A 14921-nucleotide genomic window follows, 5' to 3' on the forward strand; every position below is an offset into this window, starting at 1 on the left:
CGCATTTGAGCCTTCCTGACCTATAATAAAGGTAAATTAAACAAAACTTACTTCCTGTTGTACGTTAGCTGCAAGAGGTCAACATTCACAAGTGAACTTTTTACGCTTGAGTGAAGGCATCGTGGACGAGCAGCCGCAAAACACTTTTCATGAAACTAGGGAAGAAATGACTGCGCACTTACATTATTGAGAAAGCAGGCATGCTTCGAATACTAGACCAATGCACACAAAAAACTTGAGAAGCAGGTAAAATACTTCAACCACAAGATCGTTTTCATAACTGTCCAAGTATCATAAATAAGATTTTTTTCTGCCATACAGAAATTTAGAAACAAGAAAAACATACAGAAATATTACATGCACGGAGCCATTTCAAAAGGAGTATTAAATTGCTTATTAAAATGTATCTGATGTTGAAAAAATGATTTTCAACTTCAAATAAATTGATACTAAATCATTTTCCATCTCTTTTGAAGAAAATAAATTAAGGCATCAGTTCTTTCAATATTCACTCATTTGTTTCCATCAAGTCATAGTTATTATTGGTAGCTGGGGTTAAGATTACGGTTGTGATCATATGAAATAGAATTGTAAATATCAAAAACGAATATAAATTTCAACTTTTAAATCCGAAACAATATCCATATTTTCACCAAAATTACACTTCAAGGAGTCCACAACTGGCCGAATAGACGTTTCAACAGGTCAGGCGAGTAAAAATTAAGGAACGATAAAACTATTTAATGTAACACCACTCTCTACACCTTTACACCGAGCCCTGTCCTCCAGATTAGTCCAACCCCTCAATCCTCTCTGAAATGTGAAAACAAAAGGCTTTCTTTGGTATTTATCAAGGTGATTCTCTTCAAGAACGCTTTGAGATGCAGCCCTTCATGGCCACTGGTATCAGCATTATTAAAAAAACGGTGGCGATGCAATTACTTGAGTCGTAAGGCCTTTCAAGAGGAGGAAGCTGCACGGAGTGAGAAAAGTTTCCCGTGAGTTATACGGTTCAATGGAAGGAGTAGGAGAGGGAATCGCTCTACGGAAGAGGTAAAAGTTGGAAGAGGAGGGGAAGAAGTAATGGAAAAAGAGAGAATAGATTTTATTCCCTGAGTAACATCAATTACGGCCAAGTAACAATTATAACGAAAGTAACGATTCCTCTTCCACCATAAGGATTAAATGACAAATAAAAATTGTAATTCGTAAAAATAATTGTTACAAGTACAAATTGCTGCAAAATTAATCGTTAGAAGCAATCCGATTATTTATTATTAGATTAGAGATAAATTATTTTCAATGCCGGTAAAAATACTGAGGAAAAGTAATTAGGTTCAATTGCAGTTCCATCGTAAAAAGTAATTAACTACGTGGACAGGTTATTTACAATTAAAAGTAATCAGTAAAATTACAGTTACAACAACAATTACTTTTTGTAAGATTCTCTACTCTAGAGACAACCTAGCAACTGTCTAATAGTGTTGTAAAAATGGGGAATAATTATGCCATAAAATTTCCTGAAGCTGCCATTTCACTTGCGATGGATGGAATTATAACTGCTGTACAGCACACGAGGTGTCCTATTTTGTACCTATCATAGTAAAACTACAACATGAGGGTGGCTAAAACTAAACAAGCAAATCACGTAGGAGAGGGTAAAGTAAACGTCGATTACGAGCAAGTAACGAAATATTACAAGGAGGGTAACGATCCCCCGTTCACTATAAGGAGTAAATTAAAAATTAAAATTACATTCCTTAAGAATTAATAGTTACAAGTACAAATTACTGCAAAAGTAATCAATACAAGTACAAATTGCTGCAAAAGTAATCAATAAAAATACTAATTACTGCAAAAAAAATCTATACAAGTAATCCAATTACTTTTACTCGATTACTTAACAACACTTGTCTTAAAGTCCTCTGGAAGGAGCAGAGAGACGGAATCGCTATGGGAAGAGGTGAAGGTTGGATGGTAAGGCGAAGAAATGATGTAAAAAGAGATTTTATGCCCGAGAAGGGGATTATATTTACGGCACCGTAAAAAAAATATAAATATGAGAGGTCATCTTATTTTTTTCCTTTCACTTCTCAGTCCGCACACGACCGCCTCATACCACTCCATACCACTCTCATCTTCTGACTGCACTTGCTTTCATGAAGCCACTCTCGACTCTATATAAGAGTCTTATGCAACATGGAGATAATCTTTTTGAATGGCAGCGGAAAATTTTCTATTTTCTCCGAGGCGATATATTGGAGGAGTATGAGATCATTAGGCATCGCAATCCCATGCAATTTGAAACGTCGATAGTGTTTATTCTCACGGCGGGGAGTACTTACTACCGTTAGTGAACGGAAACCGACGATGACGGTATCAAGCGGTACAGAACTAAGTTGTTAGAAAACCCGCATGTATGTTGAAACCAGGAATATAACAAGAGAGGATCCTTAAGACGGCCTCTAAATGTGTTGTCACCCACCGCGCATTTAAATGGGTTCAAAAAGCCGCCTCTAGAGTCACTGACGGATAAATTGATCCGAGTTACACGGGAAAATAAGGCATAATTAAGGGTGCTAACCGAAATTTATACACACTATTAAGTGATCTATCAAATTCATAATTTTCCAATGTTATTCCTCGCAATTAGAAAGTTCATAATGCAAAATGTTGGGAATTAGTTGACCGCAATGCACTCATCACCGCGCCGCGGACATTTTTGAACGCAAATTTAAATGCAACCGAAGTGGCAATAGAAATCAGCCTTCCACAGGATGGGATTGGGCCTTTTCTATGCTGTCCCTTTGGCTGAAAAAAATAGGTTACAACGGCTCAGCTGATTTCCACATTACTTGCGATGGGAAAAATGCCCCTTATCCAGAAATTTGACTTTGGAACTCAGCGTAATGGTTGGCGTAGTGCTCCGAGGAACCAAATACTCATGGCTCAATATCGGGGCAAGGGGATTTTTTTCGCATGAAAATTTATGTGAGTTCCTCCACCATTCTGAGGCAGGCTCAAATTATATTATGACCACTTGAAAAAAAGATTTACGACTACAACTTAATTTCGGAAGCTTTAATTGGCATATAAAGCGACACAATTTCTTATTACATTAAAAAAATAGCGAGTATGGAAATTTTCGAAATAAAATAGTTTCCTTCTCAAAGAGAAAATACATAAAGAACTTAATACACTTAATGAATTTTTGCGAGGAGGTTCATCATATTTTGTTCTTCGTAAAAGATTTAAATAAAATAAAATCCTGGCCTAAAAAACTCCCAGTGTCTTCCACGATTTATTACGTCAAACATTTACAAGAATTACCAACGAAACCAGCTCGTGGAATGTAATTGCGGAGCTCAGACAAATAAGGGCCACTATGTTAAGCCTAAAGCAACACGGTAATTATCTCTGAGCGACATGAGATTTTTTTATTTTCAAAACCACAAGACCATTCTGCGCGTGACGTAACAGAGCAGCTAAATTTCATTCGGTATTAATTTAATAGGGATGACTATCCTCGTGGATGGTATTCCCAGGTTACTGTTAAATGCCTAAAATCCATGGTAGTCAAGTGAACGGTACAGAAAGAGGCCATTAGGCGAGGAGCATACCTCTTGACAAAATCGGGCTAACATCACCACCTAGGCTTCTTCAAGAGTCTGATAGTCGTCTCACTGGGAGATACGCAATGATAAATTCAGAATTCATGGCATTTCAACGGTAATATACAATTTTGAAACTACAAACATGAAAACAACTATAAAATGAAATAGAACTTTCATGTTTTCAACTGCTTATGCTCAAATAAACTTAGGTAAAAAATATTTTTTGTGACCAATGTGAGAGTTATTAAATTGCTATTTCACTTTTTAAACTTTCTAATTAATCACAATCATCGCATTGCGAATGCTTGAGAAAAATGGTTTTCTACTTTCATTCCTGTGACACACATTCAATATTACTCGGAAAAACACAAAGGCAATATTTTTCCTCTAAAGACCCACCTGCAATGAAGGTGTCTGTGCTGATCTTTGCAGTGGATGCCCACAAGCCAATTCTTCTTCTTTTCGTCATCCTGAGAGGAGAAAAATGGTGCCTTCGGCCTGAAATGGTTCCTAATAAAGGAACGCAGCACCAATTACGCATTGCTTAAATAATGCGCGCTCACTTAACTCTTCTAGATATTTTACTAGCCACGTACTCCTCCATTGGCGACTTATGGTATTGTATTTGGCGGAGGCGGCCGACTGCTAAGGTCTTTTGCGTCCTGAGGGAACGGTGAAAAAAAAACCAGCGTCGGCATTAGCCTACTCCAAAGGCATGCACCAAGGAGACCACAGCTTAACATCCTGGAAGGAGTGCTGCACTTAAGGTGCCCTTTATAAGGCGCTCAAGCAGAGTTCGGACAGCCTCTGAAAAATCTCTGCCACCCCTGGAATTTGAACCCAGACCGACTGAGCAGGAATCCAACATTCTAGCCACCACACCAACACGATCACTTCCTCCATTTAATACAAAACAAATAATTGCTTCGACGATATCAAGTTTAGCACGTACGCAAACGATTATTCTTCACAAAATAATAATTTGTTTACTGCCCCAATGATACTAGACAAATTTTAGGACAAGAAAACACTCGATATGCACCACAATACTTCCAGCAGGGAACTGAGCCCGCCACGCTGCCAGCGGTATCCTTACGTTGCCATGACTGATCAACGTGACGTCAAGCAAAAATAGCGACCTAGCTGGCTTGGTTTCTAATAGAAGGTGCTGCTCTTCTTCTGCCTTGTTAAATCGACCCCAAGCCATAAGTAAGGGAACACCAAATACTTTCGGACAAGCACATAAGCGACTCATCAAGGTCTGCATGCTGATCGGCAAATTGGCCCGGAAATCTAAGGATCTTGAGTATGGCGCAACTTAGGGACGCAAGTTGACGAACACGCAGCTGTTGAAAAGGTTGCACTTTCGGTAATAATAAAGAAAGTTTTGCCTCTCAGCGTATCTGTTAAAGAACTTAAAACAAATTCAGAAGGTGAAAAGGACTTTGTGTTAAATTGATCAATAATCTCTAATAAATTTCAATGCGCCATTTACAAAAGATGGAAAATATAAAAGGCTAAAATAAAACGAAAATTAAAAGAATAGATTTGCAAAGAATGAAAAATTTTAAATACATTCACCAGAATGAAATCGACTGATTTTGGGGTGACTTGGTAGAACGATGTGATATTCATGGTGAAAAAAAAACCCAGTCCTGTTCCACAAACTTTTATTTGCTGTCGACTAGTTTTGACGGCTTTAGCGTCTTTATCAAGACAAACAAGTTTGTTGTGACAACTGTTTGTGCTGATAATGACGCTCTGTCGAAACAAGTCGACAGCAAAATAAAAGTTTGTGGAACATTGCTGGGTTTTTGTTTCACCATGAATATCATCAACAGACATTGTTGACATATTTCACTGCCGATAATAACAATATAACACAATAACTATGAGTGTTTTATCATCACAGCCCTGTGCGTGCTGTTGAATACATGAAAACAGTATTGCGTCCACAGAACTGATAACAGCGAGAAGAATATATGAAGTACCAAATTATTGAACTCTATAAATCATAGCGCGCTATTAACTTCGTGAAATAGTCTTTGAGTTTTCCCTGGTTTAATCATGGCATGGCTGTCTAAGTTTTTTCTCGTTTTAAAATCGATCATCACGCCTTCATTGACTCGATGCAAAATCCTAATAGCTTTCCAAAACGCTATAGCTAAGCTGGGATAAAAACAGGGAATAAATCTGTATTAACTTCTTTTTCTGACTGAATTAACAATACCAAGGCTAACGTAGACAACTTGAAATTACGTTTCCTTTTTACTCAGGTTGGATTCCATCAATTCCTAGCCTACCGAAGGTCAGCGTCGCTGCCATTATTCATGACCATGGGGAAACAATGGTTGTTACTATTTGTCATTTTTTTACCCGCTGGTTATGGCGCTTTCTAATCATTACAAAATAACAGCTCACATTTTAAAATTGCCCTGCTTAAAGCAGCCATTACTTTCTGTCAATGGAGAGTTATATACAACATTATTTACCTCAAGCATTCCGCGAGGAGATTAAGAGTGCTTAGTAATAGTAATATCAGATATTTTTTTTCTTTCCCTTATGAGGTATTAAAAGCTATTTTATTGATAACCGAATGCTCATGAATTGACGATTTGAAGAGAGCAAAATAATTATCAGTAGCTCAGTAACCCCACTATAGACAGTGCTGATAAGCAAAACACTTCAAAATAAAGTTGCCTCGTCAATTAGAAGGCATATTTGAGGGAGTTCAACGAAACTAATGCCCTCAATTTTGCATTGAAGGGAATAATCAAGAAACTTCTTAAACTTAATATGAGTAAATATGAAATGATATCCGAACGTTTTAATAAGGCCAGCGTTTACCAGACATTATAAAACCGGGCCTTATAGAGGGAGGTGTACCTTAGAAATCCTTAGGAATTCTTCGTCCACCACATTCTGACTTCTCTACCATTTTATCTTCTAGCGTCTTTAAGGAACTAGTTTCCTAAACAAAAGCAAAAATTCCAAAGCACTCAAAGGGAAGGCTTCCATTTGCAGTTCAATGAGATTTATGGCATTAAGGACTAACCTCGGAAGACAGAGGTTTTAACGCGGCATTTTAAGTGCCTCTAAATTAGAGCCAGTGGTTGCGGATCTAGATTTAAATGCAATAAATGTCATCACCAGCGATGCATGCTAAAGGTTAAGGAGCCTGTAACTTTGGAAGCCACATTAAGCCAGATAAATGTCAGTCGTACAATTAAATGTGGCATTAACGCGTGCGACCAAATTCACAGATAAGCCGAGTATCTTGAGTGCGTCGACAAAAGAAGTAAGGCGCCGTTTATACATTTTATAGCGCCTTAGAGCCGTTGAGACAAGTCTTTTTAGCAGTTTAAGATTGCTCCACTTCCGTAGGATTAATAGAAACATATGTAGTAACCTCAACAACCATGTCGGTACAATAAAATAAGCAGAGAGTCAATCAAGATATATATGCCGATTCAGTGGAAAACGTATAGTTCCCGCAGTGAGTCGGTAGAAAGGAATACAATATAAGACATCGGTTATTTGATGAAAAATCTAGCTATGACAACACACCATTATTTATCAAACCTGGGAATTGGAGCTTTGGGTGCGAAGGAAAATTAATGATGTCAACGGATAAGAAGTAAGATCTAAGCTTTCCCGGCGAATATAGCCAAAGAAGGCGATTCGGGCTTCCAACCTGGTGGTTTATCTTCATTCTGCCGACGTTTCGGAACTCGAGTCATGTTCCATCTTCAGGGCTGATGTCGAGTGGATAGTCACGTCCTAGTCACGCCGAAGGTGCGATTTAAAGCTGTACCGGTGAGCCTTGGCTCAACCCAACCAGCCAGTTTACAATGATCAATTAAAAATGGCGCACGTGTTCTCTGGTGGGTGTATTGTTGAAGTTGGCCAGTTTATATACTCTTCATCGGGTGGAAGGTCTCACGTGATTTACCGGGAGGCAGCCAATTCGATTTCCTTTCGGTCTCCATGCATTGCTTAGAGAATACCCGGCGTCACAGTTGAGGGTGTTACTCGCAAGCCGGATCTTGATGGATTCCTTAGGCAGTCTTTCCCAGAATTTTACCTCGCGGCAGAGAATCTTCACTTTGTCCAACTTCACCGTATGATCGGATTCGATGTAGTGTTCTGTCACCGCGGATTTGTCCGGTTGGCGGAGCCTGAGATGCCTCCGATTTTCCTTGATTCAGGTAGTCATAGTTCTCCCCGTTTCCCCAACGCCCTCACTCACAAGGAATTTGGTACACTCCTGGAGTTTCAAAACCACAACGATCCTTGGCTTTTACTACTTGGTCTTTGAGTTTAGATCATGGATGGAAGACGGAGTCAATGCCGTATTGTTGGAGGATCCTTGACATTTTTCCGGACACCATAGACGGATAAAGCGTAAACGGAGAGGAAAAATTTATCCTAAAAACGATCAACAGATGTATCTACCATCACCTTCTGAGGTATTAATTAACCAGGATGGACACACACTGGACTTAGCGGTCGAATAACGTCAAATGTGATCTCTCTATCTCAGAGATTTCAATAAAGACATTCATTACATCAAGGTTGGCAAATATGACTGCATGAAGCTGGAATCGAATACTAACTTCATGGGTAACACCATTGATTCCTATTCTAGTATACTGCCATGGAATTTATGATTGAAATAAACTGAATTTATGCTATAAAAATCACGAAAAATACGATAAATCATTTAAATGTAAGTATAATTTAATTAATAGCAACTATAAAAATTATAAAACAATCAAAAATTAACACCAAAGCATGTGATTACGAAAAGACAAGAGTTTCCACAGAAAAGGTAAAAACAAATATTTGACGGAAAATCTAAACATTAAAATAGACCATAAATTTTCAAACATTGTAATTGAAACTTTGGGTGTGTAGGAAAATGAATAATATCGTATCAACGGATAAGAAAAATTCATCCTAAAAATTTTTCAATAGACACATCAACCATCACCTTCTGAGATAATAATTAACCAGGATGGACACACACTAGACCTAATAGCATTAAATGTGATCTCTCTATCCCAGAGATATCCATTAAGGCATTCATTACATCAAGGCTGGCAAATATGATTCCATGAAGCCGGATTCAAATACTAACTTCATGGGTAACACCCTTGATTCCTATTTTAGACACTGCTTATGGAATGCATGATCGAAATAAACTAAATGTATGTTACAAAATACCCAAAAATACGTTTAATTATTAAAAATGAAAGTAAACTTTAATTGATAGCAACTGTAAATTTATCAAGTATCAAAAATTAAGTGCATGTGATTACAAAACGACAAGAGTTTCCACGGACAAGGTAAAAACTAAGATTTGACGGAAAATCTAGATATGAATACAGACCATAAATTTTCAAACATGGTAATTGGAACTTTGGGTGAGCAGGAAAATTAATAACGAATGGATAAGAAAAATGCATCCTAAAAACGATCGACATATATATCTGCCATCACCTTCTGAGATATTAATTAACCAGGATGGACAGACACTATATTAATCTGACGAGTGACATAACATATGATCTCTCGATCCCAGAGGTATCCAATGAGACTTTTAAGACTTCGCGTGCTATGGGCGTAATATTACGCCATCCGTCTTTTGAAAAAACGTAGTATACTATATTTTAAGAAAGTGGAACCAACCTGAAAATAACTAATGAATAAGCAAAAGCCAAATTCATTCTTGAAAATGATGCCAAACACCTATTCCTCTCATCAAAGGTTGATAAATAAGAAAAAGCACAAAGGTGTTGAAATTGGCCTGCACTGGGGTAAATATCAACATTATCTACAGTACTAAGGTCAGCATGGTAAATGTTAATTACGAAAAGGCTAGTAAATGTGTCTTCATAAACCTGGAATGGAACTCAAATTTCATGGGTAAAACCTTTGATGTCAATTTCAGATGACGTGAAATGTATGATTCAAATAAGCTAAATTTACATAAAAAAATATCAAAAAATACGATGAATTATTAAAATAGAGGTACAATCCAACAAATTTTTCCAATAAATAAATCCAATAAATGCCATAAAAATGATCAAATATACAAAAATTACATCAAGTGCTTGTGATTGCGAGATTTCACGAGTTTCTACAGAAAAACAATAAAATAAGCTGAGTATCTAAAAGCTGAGAGAAATGAGTGGTTGTATTCTTCCTACGGTTGTAGGGAAACTCTCCTCTCTCGTGGATACAATGCACCCGTACCCTTTGACCTGCAAACACCGAGACGCTGGATGCATCCAGTGCAGTTCCTAACAACGGCTTCCCGCGTGGCAGAGCAGCATGCTTTCAGTGGAAGGAGTTGCATCCTTAGCACTCAAAGACATCTTGAAAAAGAAAATAAGCTTGAGATGTGGCGTCATTACGTCAAGAAGATAAAAAAAGAGAACCGCGCCGAAGCGAAACATATTTGCACCTTCCTTCCCTCAATCTTTGCACGATAGAGCTCGTGCATTCGCAACCATCATTCCGACGCCGAACTGCACTTTCCTCGAGATCTAGCGAGAATTGCCCCACGATAATGGAAGCAAATTCGACGGTTATGCGAGGCAAACACGTCGCCGAGTCGGGAATAATATTGAACTCCGCGAGCCGGAGATCGGAGCCAATTATAGAAGTGAAAGCTTTCGCAGACACTAACCACCCCTATCTACCTTCCCATTCCGACGAAAAACCCTCCCCCTTCACCCTCTCCTTGTGCTTATATCTCGCGCTTTTTTTCCTCTGCCTCTAACTTCTTTTTTTTCTTTCAAGATGTAAATAATAAGCGTCCTTAAAACCGTTATTGCAACGCTCGAGCGAGCGGCTGTATTCCGTTATTCCATCTCCGTCTCGATCGGCTGCAAGAAGGGCGCATGCCAACCGGCCACGTATACCGGCTGATCGTGATGGAGGGGAGGTTGAAGTAGCGGCATTAGTCGTAGCGTAAGGAGCACTCTTATCCGAAAAAACTGCGGTCTAAAGGCGCCCGCCGCGGAGAAAGCTGAATCTTCAAGATCTCTACATCTACATAATACCCTGCGAGCCACCTCTAGGGTGTTTGGCAGGGGGTGACAAATCATCAACATGCAGCATGCCAGAGGACCGTCAAATGCACACCGCACAGTCATAGAAATATTTCGCACACTAGAAAAATATACATGCTTATTCGTAAAAAAATTGCTAATGCCTAGTAATTCCTAGAGCAGATATATGCAGGGTTAGAACTATGAAAAAAAATGCAATGAGTGATCCTAGCGAGCGACGCCATTGATCCTATCAATTGAGACAACGTTGCTATCCTTAATAGTGCGAGGGAAGAATGACATTTTAAATCTCTCTGTTTTGCAGTCTATTTCTTGCATCTACATACCACTAAAAAGTGAGCCTATCATCACACCACTAAAAAGTGAACCTTACATCTCATGCATCTACATACCACTAAAAAGTGAGCCTAATCTATAGGTGTCTGGCGGGAGGTGTCAGGCAACAGCCATTCACCCGTGTATGTACTATGATAAAAACAAGTGAGTTTAAATTCAACAGCAGTCCACAACATCTTGAAACACCGTTTACAAATTTCCACACAGTGGAAAGACGCCTTTGTAGCTTAACTGGCTGAAGAACTCAGCCGGATATCGGGAGATCCGAGTCCGTATCCCAATCATAGTGAATGATATTTTTCTCTATGAAATTTCCGCACATTTTGTGCATTACGGGTGAGTCCTTAAAGTTTTCATCGTGAGTAGTCCCGGAATACATTAACACGAGTGTTGATGTGGTATTTGGCAGCAGCATACAGCAGCAATATTCATTTAATTCTTTATTGATCGAGGGTAGTAATAATTCTTTAGACTATCACCTCGTCATAATCTTCTTTTCCTCAGCAACCCTGAGGTTTGTGGGCATCCAAATATCTTATTCCATAGCTTGTCTCTTAACTTCGCCGTACCTTTTTACAGCTAAGATATCCTCCAAGTATTCTTTTCTTGGTCAACCTCTTCCACCACGGCCCTGCATCAATCCTCCCATTTAAGTTTTAACTCACTAAGAATGATATAGGAGGTGACCAATCATTGTGTTTATTTTCTAATTAAATGTATTTAGCGCTGTTTTTCCGGGCCAAATTCATCTTGGTACCTCCAATAAACTTGATTGTTTCTGGCTTTACTTTGTGAAAATCCATTCTTAATAATAAAACGTTATTGTACTTTTCCACACGATTTAATTAATACGACCGGTTTCGTCGCAGAGGCGACATCATCAGGTACAGAATCCGTTATAATAACAGTTATTTTGTTCTTGTTTATCTGGTTGCTATTACGTTGGTAGGGGAGGGTTGCGTTGGGGTTGGAGCGTCACTCAGCTTCAGGGGAATCTCCAAGAGCGGGGAATAGTTTACAAAAATATTTTCATTTGCTAAAATTCCATTTTTTATATGCTTCCTTATCTCCAACTCCTCCAAGCAGTCCATCCTTCTTCCCTTTCCCTCAAGGTGGAGAATTTCCGGAACAAAATTGCTCCTGTGGTCACTCTCCCATAGATGTTTCGCAAAATGCGATTTTTCTAACTCCCCGTTTCTCAAATGCCTTCCGTGTTCCTCTGCTCTTACTCGGAACGAACGTCCAGTCTGGCCTATGTAATAGGTCTCACAGTCACTGCACTTGAGTCTGTAGATGCCACTTCTATCATTTAAGTCAATTTTATCTTTTGTATTGCATAATAACGCCCTTAAATTAGATGTGTTATAATATGCTATTTTAAAGTCTTCTCTGGGAAAAAGGTTTGCGGTTGCCTGTGAAATATTTCCATAATAACTCAGTTTGCACCAGCGTTTCTTATGCTCATTATGAATGGATGAATGGTATATCATTTTCTGTGCCCGGAGGGAGTATTTCTTCCTTAACAATTTATCTATTACACTTTCTTCGTATCTGTTTTTAACTGCAATGTTTTTGATGGTTTTGATTTCCATGGCGAGGTTCTCGGCAGAGAGGGGGATGTTGAGTGCTCTGTTTAACATGGCATGAAAGGCGGCTAGCTTATGAGAGGGGTGGTGGCGGGAGTCGGAGGGGATGACATGGTTGGTACCTCCACTTTGGTAACTCTTTATTCACAAGATATTTTATCGCCAAAATATCTTTCATATTTTACTCTTACTTCCGGACCAGGATATATGATGAGGTTTTAAAATTATGTTCTCCGTATCACTTTGAAGAGTATTAATAATTAATTGCACAAACAATTTGAGCATAGCATGTAGCATCTGAGTCTTAATACGAGTAAAATTACGAGGAAAAGGTTATTGAAATTCTTTTTGTTCAAGAGAAATTATAATTCACTCTCTTATCCGCTCGCCAAAATATTTTTATCCTCAACCCCGAAGTCTGTGAGCATCCATTTTTTTTCTATCCACAACATATCTCTTATCCTCATGGTACCTTTTTCCTGCTAAGATATCCTCCATATCCTTATCATACATATACATCATATACATAATCTTCGCTTCTATCTTTCTGTTATAAGTTTCATTTACATCCATAAAATAACTGCCGCCCTTGCCACTCGTTTATCAAAAGAAATTTGAGCTTTTCTCAACAGCCCGATAGTTATGGTAAGTTACACCATTTTGAGATGTTATTTTATTTTAATTTTATTTTATTCCCAAACCACCGAATACGGCTCTCATAGGCCACTTAAATCGGGGTATTCAACAAATTCAACAATTGCACTTAACGAAAAACCATGCCCTTGATAGAGGACACTTACAAAGGCGGGACTCAAACCCGCGACCTCTTGTTTGGCAGGCGATAACTATACCCCGCCGCCACCGAGGCCGGCAAAAAGGCTTTTCGAGAGTCTCGATCCGAAACTCCTCAGCACAGCAGCCGCAATTCATATCAATTAGACTACGGCGGATGTTATGAACCAATGGACTCACTTTTTTTCGAGTTTTCCATTCCATTTTTACTCCACGCTTAGTCAGCTTAGGTTGTTTTGAAAATGGCTATAGACTGCTGGAGAATAAAATTGTCTTTAGCAAAAGTTCTGCCTCACCCTCTCTTGATCAGCTCTCCATAGCAACCGGTACATGGGAGGAGCGTGACTTATTCCTCCACTCTCGATCAAGTCGGATTCCGCGAAAGCCATTCGCGAAAGGGTGTGGTGTTTCTTGTGCTTGCTTACTCCTCCCCAACCTCCCCCCCCCTTACCGCCCCCTCCCTCCCTCGCCGGAGAGCATCGATGTTCTATCAACAGCCGTCGCTCAATCGCGAGACAAATGGATAAGCCTTGTCGCAGAAGACAGCGAGTACAAATGTCACATTAAAACCATTGTAGCTGAACGACATAAAATGACAATCGTTCTATGCGAGTCACTCGGTTGGGACTTGGGACAATGAAGTCTACCCTATTCGCAAATTCCAAAACAAAAACATAACCGAGAGATTTCCTCGGGGGAATATGAGGACGGAAAGTAGATCACAACTCCACCGTACGGCTAGAAGAAACTACGTCATGCTGATAAACTGAAAAATTTAACCTAAATGTACAAACCTATTGGATTTGCTAATCGACGAAAAACATACAGAATCTATATTTTTCAAACCTTATTCAACTTTAGAGTACCCTAGACTGAGGAAATGGAAGAAACATTTGAATTTATCCAGCTATTAAAATATGAATAATTTCCAGCACAATATACTAAAGTCTATAAATATAAAAAAAAATTAGTCTGCTGGGTTAACTAAGAAATTATAGTAACGAGAGTCAATAACTTATGACATGGTGTAATAAGAAGTAAGTTGATATCGCTTGAGTACTCACACCCAGAGTTGGTCAGGAATCCAGTGAAATGATTTACGATAAAAACTGCAGCAATAAAAGTTCTACTCAAGTATTAAAGCAGACGATAAAACAATAAAAAATGGTATATTATTACACAAATACACGTGAAATATCAATTAGTCCCCGGATAACATATGATGAATGCTAGCTGTTATAACATTTGAGTAAAATTATATTGGGAGATAACGGGTGTAGCTAAGTTTTTTTCCATTGTCATATTCCAACATAGTGAAAATGCGGACACTAATTTCAATAAACGTGTTATTACTTCATGAGGTAGCTCTATCGAACACGGGGAACACATTCAACGCAAGGGTAGACAACTAATAAATAAGGTAGGATAAAAAAAGACATGATAAGAATACTGATTGATTTTTTTCTTGTCATGCGGTATAAATTTTAAGTGATACAATAAAATACGAGGTTTAT

The sequence above is a fragment of the Ischnura elegans genome, chromosome 11 (assembly GCF_921293095.1).
Source record: "Ischnura elegans chromosome 11, ioIscEleg1.1, whole genome shotgun sequence".
Lineage (NCBI taxonomy): Eukaryota > Metazoa > Arthropoda > Insecta > Odonata > Coenagrionidae > Ischnura > Ischnura elegans.